Source organism: Lampris incognitus, chromosome 12, assembly GCF_029633865.1.
Source record: "Lampris incognitus isolate fLamInc1 chromosome 12, fLamInc1.hap2, whole genome shotgun sequence".
Classification (NCBI taxonomy): Eukaryota; Metazoa; Chordata; class Actinopteri; order Lampriformes; family Lampridae; genus Lampris; species Lampris incognitus.
The window spans coordinates 48,990,570-49,004,041 of NC_079222.1; the positions used below are offsets into that span (position 1 = coordinate 48,990,570).

Genomic DNA, 13,472 nt, shown 5'->3' on the forward strand with positions numbered 1-13,472 from the left:
CCAAACGTTGTGTTCGCTTTTAATTCCCAACATATGATAAAGTGGGACTCTTTGATATATATGGGGCGGCGGCACGGTGGCCCAGTGGTTAGCGCGGTCGCCTCACAAGCGAGAAGGTCCTGGGTTTGAGCCCCGGACTAGTCCAACCTTCCGGGTCGTCCTGCGTGTGGGGTTTGCATGTTCTCCCCGTGTCCGCGTGGGGTTCCCTCCGGGTGCTCCGGTTTCCTCCCACCAGCAAAAAGACATGCATGTTAGGGTTCATACTCCTGCCTGTGCCCCTGAGCAAGGCAGTAGGAAGAAGAACTGGAGTTGGTCCCCGGGCGCTGCGGCTGCCCACTGCTCCTGTCCAATAGGATGGCGACATGCTTCCTTAATTGTTTTCTTTTCAAAAACACAAAACCTGCCTGAGCACAACTTGCCAGGACGCGGGACTAAACAGAAAGAAGGCGAAGGACTCATCTAAAGAGCAGCAGCAGAGTTATTATTATTATTAATAATAATAATGTTATTATTATTATTATTATATTATGAAGACAGCAGTATCACTGTGGTACCAGAAGGTGGTAACTGTCCAGAACCTCACATTGAAGGTGCAGAAGAAGAAGGATCTGATGAGCTCTGCGAAGTTCATCCTATGCTATTATCTATTTTCCATACGTGTTATCAATACATATGATCAATACGTATTATCCATACGTATTATCCATACGTGTTATCAATACATATTATCAATACGCATACGTATTATCTATACATATTATCCATACGTATTATCCATACGTATTATCAATACATATTATATATATGTGTTATCTATACGTATTATATATATATATATACGTATTATCCATACGTATTATCAATACATATGATCTATACGTGTTATCTATACATATTATCTATATGTATTATCTTTATGTAAGGAATCAGGATCAGCAACACTTTATTTGTCGTTTTCCCAGCCCACAGCAGTGCAACACAAAGACAAAAACACATATCCAAAACCTACAAGAACACACATATATCCAAACTAAACATCCATCCATCCATCCATCCGTTATCTTCATAACACTAGCTTCATAGCACTATCTTCATAACACTATCTTCATAACACTATCTTCATAACAGTGTCTTCATAACACTATCTTCATAACAGTGTCTTCATAACACTATCTTCACAACACTATCTTCATAACACTAGCTTCATAAAACTAGCTTCATAACAAGTGTCTTCATAACACTAGCTTCATAACACCAGCTTCATAACATGCTGGTTGGACATGTTGTCTAAAGTGTTGGACCTCCGTCCTGCACTGCTGCATAAAGTCAGAACAAGGCAGTACTTGTCAGGAAGTCCTGATGGTACAGGATTTAGTTTACTAACAGTGTTCCTGTAGGCCTTCCTAGCTGTAGTAGCCGATTACGAGCACTAGGAGGCACTGTTTGCCAACATTATATTTCACGGCGTAGTCCCATTAAACGCTGTATTTCATGACTCAAATCTAGGACACGTGCGTGTAAATTGTTTTGTAATAATTCAGGTACAACCGGAGGAGAATGGCTGGAAAACATATCAACATCAAATTGCAGCCTCTTAATTAAAAGTAGTGACGTGTCAGTAGTGATGTCCAGCAGCCACGGCACAGTCTGTGTGAATTCGACATGATCTCAGCACTGTCAGCACGATGTAAACCATCAGTCTAGTCCAACGCAGGAATCCAAAATTGTTGACGTGATATTTCGTAGTATTTTTTTCCTTATAAATCGATCTGCATGTTTTTTTTTTTGCTGCCCTCTATGACAGCTGTTGCATCACGTGTTCTGCAAACGTTAGCCTTGTTAATAATGGGATGATTATGGGCCATATAATTTATTGCTTAATTTACAGTTCTGACCCTTCACCTTATCAAACGATTAAGTCGAGCCAGTCTCCAGGTAAATGTGTGTGCACGTTGTTGCTGTGTTGTGCCATGTTTTAACGAGATATCTTTTCCAAACGAAAAGGATCAAATATTGCATCATATACGCTGTGTTTATGCTGACTAACAGAAAGGCTGGTGGGCTACCGTGATGCCCGGGGCACTTTCAGGATGGCACCCCTGCACGCCCCTGCCAGGGAGGATGGCAGGGGTGCGCAATAACACCCCTTTATTTCTGGTCTGTAACAGAAGGCTGAGCAACAACAAACAAAAAAAAAATAGAAGAAGCCAGAAGCGAGGAGAAGGAGGAATTGTGTGTCCTCAACTAAAAAGCCTGCACAGATCAGTCCAGGCAAGGCCTTTTTTTTTCTTTTTTTTTACTGTGACGGTGCTTTAATAAAGAAAGCAGAGACTGTGAAATAGCATTGAGTTATTCTTGCACACCACCGCGAGCCGGAGCCGGCTTAGGTTTCACGTGGAGACCATCTCCCCACCGGCTGCAGAACCCGCCTGCAAGAACAATTCTGCAACTTAAATTGCCTGAACAGAAATGTTTGTTCTCCCCTAACAAGATTGTGAATTATTAATAGGATCTAAAGCCGATTTTATAACTCGATTCTCGAGGTGGGATTCTTGGCGAGCGATGCTCCGCCACACCATTTACTGTGATGTATGTGTCTGCACATCTTTATATCCAATTTAATGCGATTCCGATAGATTTCAAGGGGACATCATAAAAAGCATTGGCGTTGACCCCTGCTGGATCTGCATGGCTGTGGACTCCATACAACCACCCCTGTACGTCCCGGTATGCTGATTAGATTTGCTCGATTTTACTTTTACTCCGGGGTGATCTATACAAATGCAATGTAGGTACACTAAGTAAATATGAATATATTTCCAAATTGAATCATTCGGCCCAGCGAATGTAGTCTACGGAGGACATAATTTTAAATCCCGCTTTGCTGGGAACCGAGCAGGTCTGGCCAGCCGCGAGGCTACATGACGGAGGCCATTTCTCAGGTTTACCATCTGCAAGAACATAATGCCTGACCATACATTCATCTGTGGTCCACGCTATGCTGGAATATATATATATATTTGATGCAACTACGACATCTTGATTTAATGCACGTGATGCTGAGATACAACGCAGCTGAAAAATGACAACTAATATGAGCTATGTGCTAGCAAACACTACCATTCATAATCAGTGGAACGCCACAAAACTATGCCAATATCAAATTGATCAGAAGTATTGACAAATAATCCATCCTTTATTTCAGCATCATCAGACGGCGTGAAATGTGGTATCAGCCAACTTCCTTCCCTTTCAGAGACTCCTCTGTTACCTTCTGACAGCGATGCTCCGAGACAAAACCCATCAAAATAAGACTCAGATGAGCCACAGGAGGCTGCTGGGTGCTGGCCTTCACTCACTCTCATGTTGGTTCATACAAAACAACTGTGCCAAATGCATAGTCACCTCATTTAGATGTGTGCATGCTAACTGGTCTTCTGGGTCCATGCTGACCAGTGTTTTACTGCTCTGCATGCTCAAAATGCTGCTCTCTGCAGGTTGCATTGATGAAGTACTTGATAAATTATGTCCCCTTTGACGAATCTGTGATCAGCTTCTGACAAAAACACAACGCGAAGCCAGGAAGCAAGAACATACCGCGAGGCCAGGAAGCAAGAACATACCGCGAGGCCAGGAAGCAAGAACATACCGCGAGGCCAGGAAGCAAGAACACACCGCGAGGCCAGGGAGCAAGAACACACCGCGAGGCTAGGAAGCAAGAACATACCGCGAGGCCAGGAAGCAAGAACACACCGCGAGGCCAGGGAGCAAGAACACTCCGCGAGGCCAGGAAGCAAGAACACACCGCGAGGCCAGGAAGCAAGAACATACCGCGAGGCCAGGAAGCAAGAACATACCGCGAGGCCAGGAAGCAAGAACATACCGCGAGGCCAGGAAGCAAGAACACTCCGCGAGGCCAGGGAGGAAGAACATACCGCGAGGCCAGGAAGCAAGAACACACCGCGAGGCCAGGGAGGAAGAACACACCGCGAGGCCAGGAAGCAAGAACACACCCCGAGGCCAGGGAGGAAGAACATACCACGAGGCCAGGAAGCAAGAACATACCGCGAGGCCAGGAAGCAAGAACACACCGCGAGGCCAGGGAGGAAGAACATACCACGAGGCCAGGAAGCAAGAACACACCGCGAGGCCAGGAAGCAAGAACACACCGCGAGGCCAGGGAGGAAGAACATACCGCGAGGCCAGGAAGCAAGAACATACCGCGAGGCCAGGAAGCAAGAACATACCGCGAGGCCAGGGAGCAAGAACACACCGCGATGCCAGGGAGGAAGAACATACCACGAGGCCAGCAAGCAAGAACATACCGCGAGGCCAGGAAGCAAGAACACACCGCGAGGCCAGAAAGCAAGAACACCAGGAAGCAGGAACACACGTCCAGGCCAGGAAGCAAAACCACAGGTTTATATTCCCTGCTAGCAGGTTTTTAAATGGATGTAATTGTCCTGCAGATCCACGAGATGTGCAAAGAACAAGCGGTGGAGATGAAAGGATCACGGACGGGTAGATGAATAATTGATTGAGATAAACAAACTGCCCCCCGCGCCCCCACCCCCGTCCCCCATCCTGTCTGCAGCGTCTCTGCTGTTTATAGGCCTGGTGGTGCAGCGTGGCCACAGTCACAAGGGGATCATAACGCTGTGAACGGTCAAGGCGGAGCCCCGCATCAAATCAACGTGACCACAGGTTACACACCGGGGCCTGTCACACACACCAGCGTACAACACCATCCCAACATGCAGGGCGTGCATGACCCCCCTGCACATCTACACATATGGAACGAGACACCTTCTGCAAGGAGGCAAAAGTTTTCGCCTCTGTGTGGAAATCCATCCCCTCTGCAGTAACCTGCACCTCCTCTATGCGTGTGTGTGTGTGTGGGTGGGTGGGTGTGTGGGTGGGTGCAAGTCCAGCCAGCAGCAGTAAATATATGATATACAACACATATGACGCGTCATATCTACCCAAGCTTCTCGGAGCGGCCGCTTGTTTCTGCGCGCTGATGAAACGGGCTGTAATTGGTCAGAATTGATTTTTTCCCCTGTTTTGATTGAGCCACAATGGAGTCTGAAGTTGTCCACGTGCAGCGCTGATTGATTTGTGGTTAAATTTCAGTTTATTTAGTTGGAGAAATGATTACGTATTCACGCCACGGTCGGTCGGTCGGACGGAGAGGGAATCATTACCGAAGAGCCCCCCCCCTCCCCCCCACCCCCATCATTTTAGTTCTCGTCACGGAAAATATCCAGCCCCCCCTCGTATAGCTCCTGCTGGAGGCCCTGCACCGGCTGCTGGTGTTCGTGCGGGGCGCGGAGAGGAGCTACATGAAAAATGTCACTCAGTCAGGTAGATGAAGGTGTGAAATTGCAGACTACTCTTTGCCCTCGACCCTGCGCCTCAAAAGGTATTTCTTCTTTTATTGACAGAGTAGCAGGATTTCTGCTTGATGGTGGCCCTGCCGGTGGGCCGCCGCTCCCGGCCTCCTCCTCCCCCCTCCTCCTCCTCCTCCTCCTCCTCCTCCCCGTGATTGTTTTTGTTTCCAGGTCACCTCCTATCTATTGCTGCAACTTTTCCAATTTCTCGAGGCTCGTTGTATGAAGACAGAGAGCACTGCCATCACGCGCCGGGGGCAGACGGCTCCCCGCGAGCCTGCGCGAGGCCCGCGGAGGAAAAAGCTGCAGAAGACGCGGGTTCAATTCCCCCCCCACTTTCATGCTTAGCGGGCAACGGAGATCGTGTCGCCTGCCACGAAGAAACACACTGTGTAAGTTAATCAAATAATAAAAAAACAAAACAAAACAAAAAAAACGAATGTCTTGGTTCATTAATATGAAATTACCTTAGCATGAAGATTAATTACGTTAAAGTTATGAAAGTGGGTTTCTCTTTTTTGTCTAAATCCGAGCGGGGAAATGATGGATGATGAGAAAAGCGTGATGAATGAAGAAACCAGCGGAACCAAATTGGAAGTGTACTCATCCGTTCTCCCCTCACAGCTAATGATAAATTGAGCATGTCACGCCGAACAATGCTCGCGCGGGTTTAAACATCACCCCCCCCCTCCCGCCGCCTCGCGCGGCAGGGATGTCAGATGTCAGCTACCTGGTTTTGATGGAACCTTTTGCACCTCCCGAAGGCCTCCTCCTCCTCCTCCTCCTCCCCCGCGGGGACAGCGGGTACCGGGTTTTTGGGAAGCGCTCTCCGCTGATCAAGACGTCCCAAAAACCCAACCCCCCCAATCACGTGCCCGGATCCCTTCGAGCGCGCGCAGAGGCCGCTCCGGTTCATCCAAGCAGCGAAGTGTGTGCAACCTGATTTCCGGTCTGGAACCCTGATCTCGTTTTCACGTGACGTTCTCGGCCCCTTTGCTACATCTGCCACACGTTGTACCCGGGAAAAGGAGAGAACGCGGGAACGGGTGGCGGGAACATTGTTTACGTCACTCTGTTTAGAAAACAAAACAAGCGGCAGGCAGCCCGAGTTCCAGATGATCAAATCCCTATTAGGCCGCCGCCGCCGCCGCCGCCGCCGCCGCGTGTGGCCCGGCTCCAGCCCGCAGCCCGCATTGTAAATGATGCGGCCATCTGCGACACTGCGACAGTTGGGGGATAAAGAAGAGGATCTCTATCCATCTCCAGTTGGAGCGTCCACATTAAAACACCGGCTAAGCCCTTCTCGCAATGACGTATGGAACGCTTTGACAGCATTAATAGTTGCTGCACAGCGCCCTATGCAGCATTATAATGCTGCATTGCACGGGGCTCAGCATTACGCCCCGGTTTCAACTGCAAACAACCCCGTTATTCATTTTCTCTCACTTCCGGACAGAATGAAAGACCGACTCCAAACGTGAGAGGGGCTTCACCGCAATTAGAGAAGTTGTAGTTGCTCCAACCGGGGGGGGGGGAGGTAGGTGCATTTTAGAAACTGCACCATCATCAATCAGTCAGTTGCACTTTTTTGGATTGTGATTCTGGTTCTGACTGATTCTGGTTCTAAATCTGATTTTGATCCTGGTGCTGATTCTGTTTCTGATCCTGATTCTGGTTCTTCTTCTGGTTCTGGTCCTGATTCTGGTTCTGGGTCTAATTTGGATTCTGAGTCTGGTTCTTCTGGCGCTGATTCTGGTTCTAAATCTGATTTTGATCCTGGTTCTGATTCTGATTCTGGTCCCGATTCTGGTTCTAAATCTGATTTTGATCCTGGTTCTGATTCTGGATTTCCTCCTCCCCTCCTTTTTTCTCCCCGGTTGTACTTGGCCAATTACCCCGCTCGTCCGAGCCCCGCCCCCTGCAGACTACCACATGCCTCCTCCTCCCGTACATGTGGAGTCGCCAGCCGCTTCTTTTCACCTGACAGTGAGGAGTTTCGCCAGGGGGACGTAGCGCGTGGGAGGATCGCACTATTCCCCCCAGCCCCCCCCCCGAACAGGCGCACCACATGACCAGAGGAGGCGCTAGTGCAGCGACCAGGACACAGTCCAACACCCGGCTTCCCACACGCAGACACGGCCAATTGTGTCTGTAGGGACGCCCGACCAAGCCGGAGGCAACACGGGGATTCGATCCGGCGACCCCCATGTTGGCAGGCGGCGGCTACGCTACCCGGACGCCCCCACTTGCGCACGTTTGGACTTTTAGTGAAACATGTATTCGAATCGCACAAAACTAACAGCTGGATTTCATCTGAGGTTAATATTTGCCAGGTCTATGCCAGATGTCATCCATCAAGGCACTTTGTGGCTGGCGGTGTCTCCGGGGGGCGGGGTTCATCTCGGCTCCTCTGCCATCCAGAGCAAAAGCAACGCCGCGAGTCGCGAGTCCGCTCCTCCAATTTCGTTCTCGGCAGCTCTGCAGGAGAAAGTCAGTTCAGCGGAGCAGCACACTTTACAACTTCCTGGCAAAATGAATACTTTTTAATTTCCCTGCCTGGGATGGCCCCGGGCCCCGGGACAATGCTGATGGATGATGTTTTAATGCTGCTGAATGTTATTTTTACTGAACAGGGAAAACTATAAATTTTTACTTCATTGGCAATGATTGTGCCCCATGCATAAAAGTGCGGAGGGTGCGCGTTGCTCATGAATAATGGCCCCTCGCAGCAGATGTTGCTTCGCAGAAACCAATTCCTCGGATAAAATTTGTAGAAGATTAATTGTCTACAGCTGTTTCATGGCCCGGTGCAATCTTAATACATTTATGATAAGTTTAAAAGCTCACTAAAGGCAACAGAGCCTCCCGGGCGAGGCTGGCAAAGAGAGAAAAGGATGCTTTATTCCCGCATCTGGATTCATATCCTCCATCAAATTCATCATTAGTCTTTATGCAAGACGACTAAGAGGCCGGCCGTCATTACTGCGCAGCGCGCGCGCGGGGCGGGGGGGGGTGCCTTCCTCCTCCCCCCCCCTCCTTTTTTTTTTTGGTCCTTTCTTTCCTGCTCATCATCCCCATATTTTCATCTTCCACATTTTTGAGTGAATTATTCAGATGTGTGCAAATGAGTTGTTTTCATTTTTCCCCCTCCGAAAGTGGAAATTGAAAGTGACCCGGCGTGACCCCCATCTATTACTCAAGCTAAATTGCCGGGAATGTACAGTCTTGGATAATCCAGCGGCGCGGGGCCACCGCGCGGAGGTGACCCCCGCGCGCGCACCGCAGCCGCGCCGGTTTGGCGGAATCAGCGGGTTGCGACCCGTACTCCAGCTTTCACACGGCGCCATTTAGGTATTCTTGGCAGAACAAAGACAATCATGTTCACAATTTCGATCCCGGGTCGCGGGGCACACTCCACGGGGGTAGTTGTTTAAAGTGAACTGTGAAGAGCCATCTGACGCGGGGGAGGACCCCGACACCGGCGCAGGGGGCAGCGGCGGCGCGGCGGCTTCATTTGCTAACCGGTTAACCCTCTTCAGCGCTGTGGCGCGCGTCTCGTCCCACTTCCGGCGCCGCGCTGCCGCAAATGGCGCCGCGCTGCCGCGAATGGCGCCGCGCTGCCGCGAATGGCGCCGCGCTGTCGCGAATGGCGCAAAGCTGTCTGCCGGAGATTCTGTCGGAAATTGGGAAATCCTGAGGAAAAAAAAACGAAAAGAACATGTGAAATAATTACGCCAAACATGGAAAAAAGAAAAATGTCCGAATTCGGTCAGAAATGGCCCATCAGAAATGGCCCATCTGTCAACAGGCGGCCCATCCAGCCTCTACACGTGGGTCCTCCCAGCCCAGGCTGCATGACCACCTGCGTGTTGATGTGTGACGTCAGCATCCTCCCCCGTTCCTGTCCTAAAACCAAACCAGGAAGAAGCACACGGGTAGGCTGTGACAGGCTGATGGGAGCCCATGTTCCGGCACAGTGCTCGGATCTAAGCTGCGACCTCCGACCCGCAAGACCAGATCCTGCTCGTCGTGTGGAGTGGACCACTGATGGAGGCTGATCGTTACTCCCCCCTCCCCCCTACAGCTTCCCCAAACATGCAGGCGACGAGTGCGGGGTGACGGAGGCTGGCACGAGATGACAGGTAATTGGCCACAGACCATCTCAGCCAACCAGCGTCGCCGCCGCCCGGACCTCGCGCCTGTGACGGCCCAGAGCATGCACGTGACGTAACACGCGGTAATAAAACAAAGCCCCCCACTTCATAAATTTGCGTGATTTATTTCGCCGATATGGAATGCATTTAGAGTAATAAATATGCAACAAGATAAAAAACACTACAGCGGCATAATTTTAATTTATTAACATATGATGATGGGACTTAATTTCTAATTGGTGTCGCCGTTCTCAGCTCGCGGCTCATTAATGGAAAAAAGTGCAAGTTAATGGAGTGAATATTTCGCACCTACCTTTAATTTCTGTTTCTAATTGTGTGCCGAGGAAGTAAATAGAACACGGCCCACCTTCCCAGGGCATGACTGTTGGTGTACATCACACACGCGGGGTAATCAAGACCAAAAAATTAATTAAAATGAATCAATAATTATAGCATCAAACAACCATATACTGCAGGTTTTAAATTAAAAAAGGAATCATTTTTAGAAATCTATCTATCTATCTATCTATCTATCTATCTATCTATCTATCTATCTATCTATCTATCTATCTATCTATCTATCTATCTATCTATCTGTCTGTCTGTCTGTCTGTCTGTCTGTCTGTCTGTCTGTCTGTCTGCCTGCCTGTCTATCTATCTATCTATCTATCTATCTATCTATCTATCTATCTATCTATCTATCTATCTATCTATCTATCTATCTATCTATCTATCTATCTATCTATCTATCTATCTATCTATCTATGTAGCTGTCTGTCTGTCTGTCTGTCTGTCTGTCTATCTATCTATCTATCTATCTATCTATCTATCTATCTATCTATCTATCTATCTATCTATCTATCTATCTATCTATCTATCTGTCTGTCTGTCTGTCTGTCTGTCTGTCTGTCTGTCTGTCTGTCTATCTATCTATCTATCTATCTATCTATCTATCTATCTATCTATCTATCTATCTATCTATCTATCTATCTATCTATCTATCTATCTATCTGTCTGTCTGTCCGTCTGTCCGTCTGTCTGTGTATCTGTCTGTCCGTCTGTCCGCCTGTCTATCTTTCAGTTATATATATACATGTGTGTCCTTTATTTGCAGGTCTGGGCGCGGTCGTGTCCAGCAGCAGCAGCAGCAGCACTGTCCAGGTAGTCCTCGGTTGGCGGCCCTGCCTTCGAAGCCTTGCAGCAGGAAGGGTGGAGGAGAGGGAAGAGGGAGGCTGCAGCCTGAACATTAAGTGGTGTATCCACTCACGGGCCCGAGCGTGCACATCATCTCCCCCCGCCCGCCTCCCCTCTCTGCTCGCGCACCTTCCGGGCCCTGTACAAACAGATACCTGTCACGTGTGAGGAATAGGGCCGCTCCTTAAGCGGCGCCTCGTCCTCGGCGGATTATTTACTTTTAATGGGCGGGAGGCGAGAACAGCACTTAATATGTGCTCACACGAGGCGTGATGTATGGGGTCACCGGAACACCGGTGGCACCGCCCCGGGCGGCTCGCGCCAAATAAATCTCGCAGGAGCCTCGCGCGCTCTGCTCGGAGGGGTGCTCCAGCGCGCCCTATGGCGGGGACACCTTCTCCTCCGCAGGCAGCAGGCGGCCGCCGCCGCCGCCGCCCCCCGGGGAGAGGGGAGAGGGCTGTTCCGCCTCGTCTCCCGGCGGCGGCGGCGGCGGCGGGTGAAATACGTGGCGTGTTGCGTCGCGTCCAGCCTCTCCTGGCGCGGCGCTTCCCGCCGAGTATAAATCGTGCCATTTATTTGGCGTTCGGCGTCATTAATATTCATGAGCCAGCGTCGGCAGCGAGACACCACAGGAGCCAATGGTATGAGGCTTTATGATGGTTATTAATGACAACCTCACCCCCCCCCCCTGTAATGACGAGCCTTATTTCTCCCACTCATACGTCTCTGAACTCTTAATGATTGAAAGTATTAATTCCCGCAATATTCCATTATTAATATCCTGGATGGAGATAAAAAGCAATATTAATGTAAGGCTAACATAAAGACGGAGTCATTATTTAAGCCCTGACATCATTTGTCTTATTTGAATAGCGAGCGATAACGCCTTATTTCAAATCAAATGAAGACATTAATTTTATTTTGCGCGCTGACTAATCAAGGTAACGTCGCGCGGGGCCGCTGCAAATGGGTCGGATCTGTCACACGTCTGTTCTTCTCTTTGAGTAGCTGCTCGCGGGTCGACCCGGATTACATTCATGTCGTCTCACTCCCCCCCCCTTTTTTTTTTGTCAGACGAAACTGTTCCCATCCGAATCAGACGGCTGATAACATTTGTTGTATGAAATGTGAAACTTTGATTTGATCCAATAAATAAATAAATAAATAACATGTTTTGATCAAATACCGCAGCTGAGGGGTAGAAAGCACTCACGACGGTGCAGGAGAGAGGTAAGAAATGTACCAATTCCCCAAGAGAGAGTTCAGAATCAGAAGCAGAATTACACCCAGAACCGGAATCAGAATCGGAACCAAAATCAGAACCAGGATCAAAATCAGATTTAGAACCAGAATCAGCGCCAGAAGAACCAGACTCAGAATCCAAATTAGACCCAGAACCAGAATCAGGACCAGAACCAGAAGAAGAACCAGAATCAGGATCAGAATCAGAACCAGGATCAGAACCAGGATCAAAATCAGATTTAGAACCAGAATCGGGACTAGAATCGGAATCAGAACCAGGATCAAAATCAGATTTAGAACCAGAATCAGCGCCAGAAGAACCAGACTCAGAATCCAAATTAGACCCAGAACCAGAATCAGGACTAGAACCAGAAGAAGAACCAGAATCAGGATCACAATCAGAAACAGAAACAGAATCAGAACCAGGATCAAAATCAGATTTAGAACCAGAATCAGAGTCAGAACCAGAATCACAATCCAAATTAGACCCAGGACCAGAATCAGGACCAGAACCAGAATCAAAGCCAGGATCAGAACCAGAACCAGCATCAGAATCAGAATTCAGAACCAGAACCGGAATCAAAATTAGAAGGGGAAACAGAGTCAGAATCAGAACCAGAATCAGGACCAGAACCAGAAGAAGAACCAGAATCAGGATCAGAATCAGAAACGGAACCAGAATCAGGATCAAAATCAGATTTAAAACCAGAATCAGAGTCAGAACCAGAATCACAATCCAAATTAGACACAGAACCAGAATCAGAACCAGAACCAAAATTAGAATGAGAACCAGAGTCAGAATCAGAAGCAGAATCAGACTCGGAATCGTGTTTACTGGCCATGTAGGTTTAGACATACATGGGATGTGACTGGTTTCGTTGCTCGGTCGGTGTACTTACCACAGAACAACCACAACAGCACAACACAACGTGTACACACACAGCACCGGGGCGGACCTGCACAGGGGGGAATAGGAGAACGTATGGGAGAGGCAAGAAGGTGCAGCGTCGTCAGCCGCACTCGAGAGATGACGCAGGACACCAGCCTTGGTTCGACCCATCAAGGTGTTGTTCTACCTTTCTAAACGCATGTCGTAGCGTGGAGGGTTTAAGGTAGAACCGCTTTACTATCGTCGCCCTCGTACAACAACGGGACGATAATCATCAGGGCTCTTTGGCAGGAAGGGGCCATTCTTAAATTCAGCCATTTCTCCCACAATGATTTAAGGTCAACACTCTTGCTGAATTAAACAAGAAGAAGAAGAAGAAGAAGAAGAAGAAGAAGAAGAAGAAGAAGAAGAAGAAGCAAGGGAGGCGGCACCTTTGGCCGACTGGCTGACCGGTTTGCAGCCTGGTTTGCGGCCTGGTTTGCGGCCTGGTGTCCAGCCTGGTTTGCGGCCTGGTTTGCGGCCTGGTTTGCAGCCTGGTTTGCGGCCTGGTGTCCAGCCTGGTTTGCGGCCTGGTTTGCGGCCTGGTTTGCGGCCTGGTTTGCA

At 49.0% G+C, this 13,472-nt stretch overlaps 1 protein-coding gene across 1 annotated transcript in view; it reads right to left on the reverse strand.

The window, feature by feature from the left end:
* Nucleotides 1–10,645: 10,645 nt before the first annotated feature.
* The window catches only part of rpl17 (ribosomal protein L17), a 214,748-nt gene continuing 211,921 nt past the window's right edge, over nucleotides 10,646–13,472 (reverse strand). Inside the window, exon 7 of the mRNA XM_056290224.1 lies at nucleotides 10,646–10,656. The gene's annotated coding sequence lies outside the window, so the exon portion shown is untranslated. The remainder of the gene's footprint in view (nucleotides 10,657–13,472) is intronic.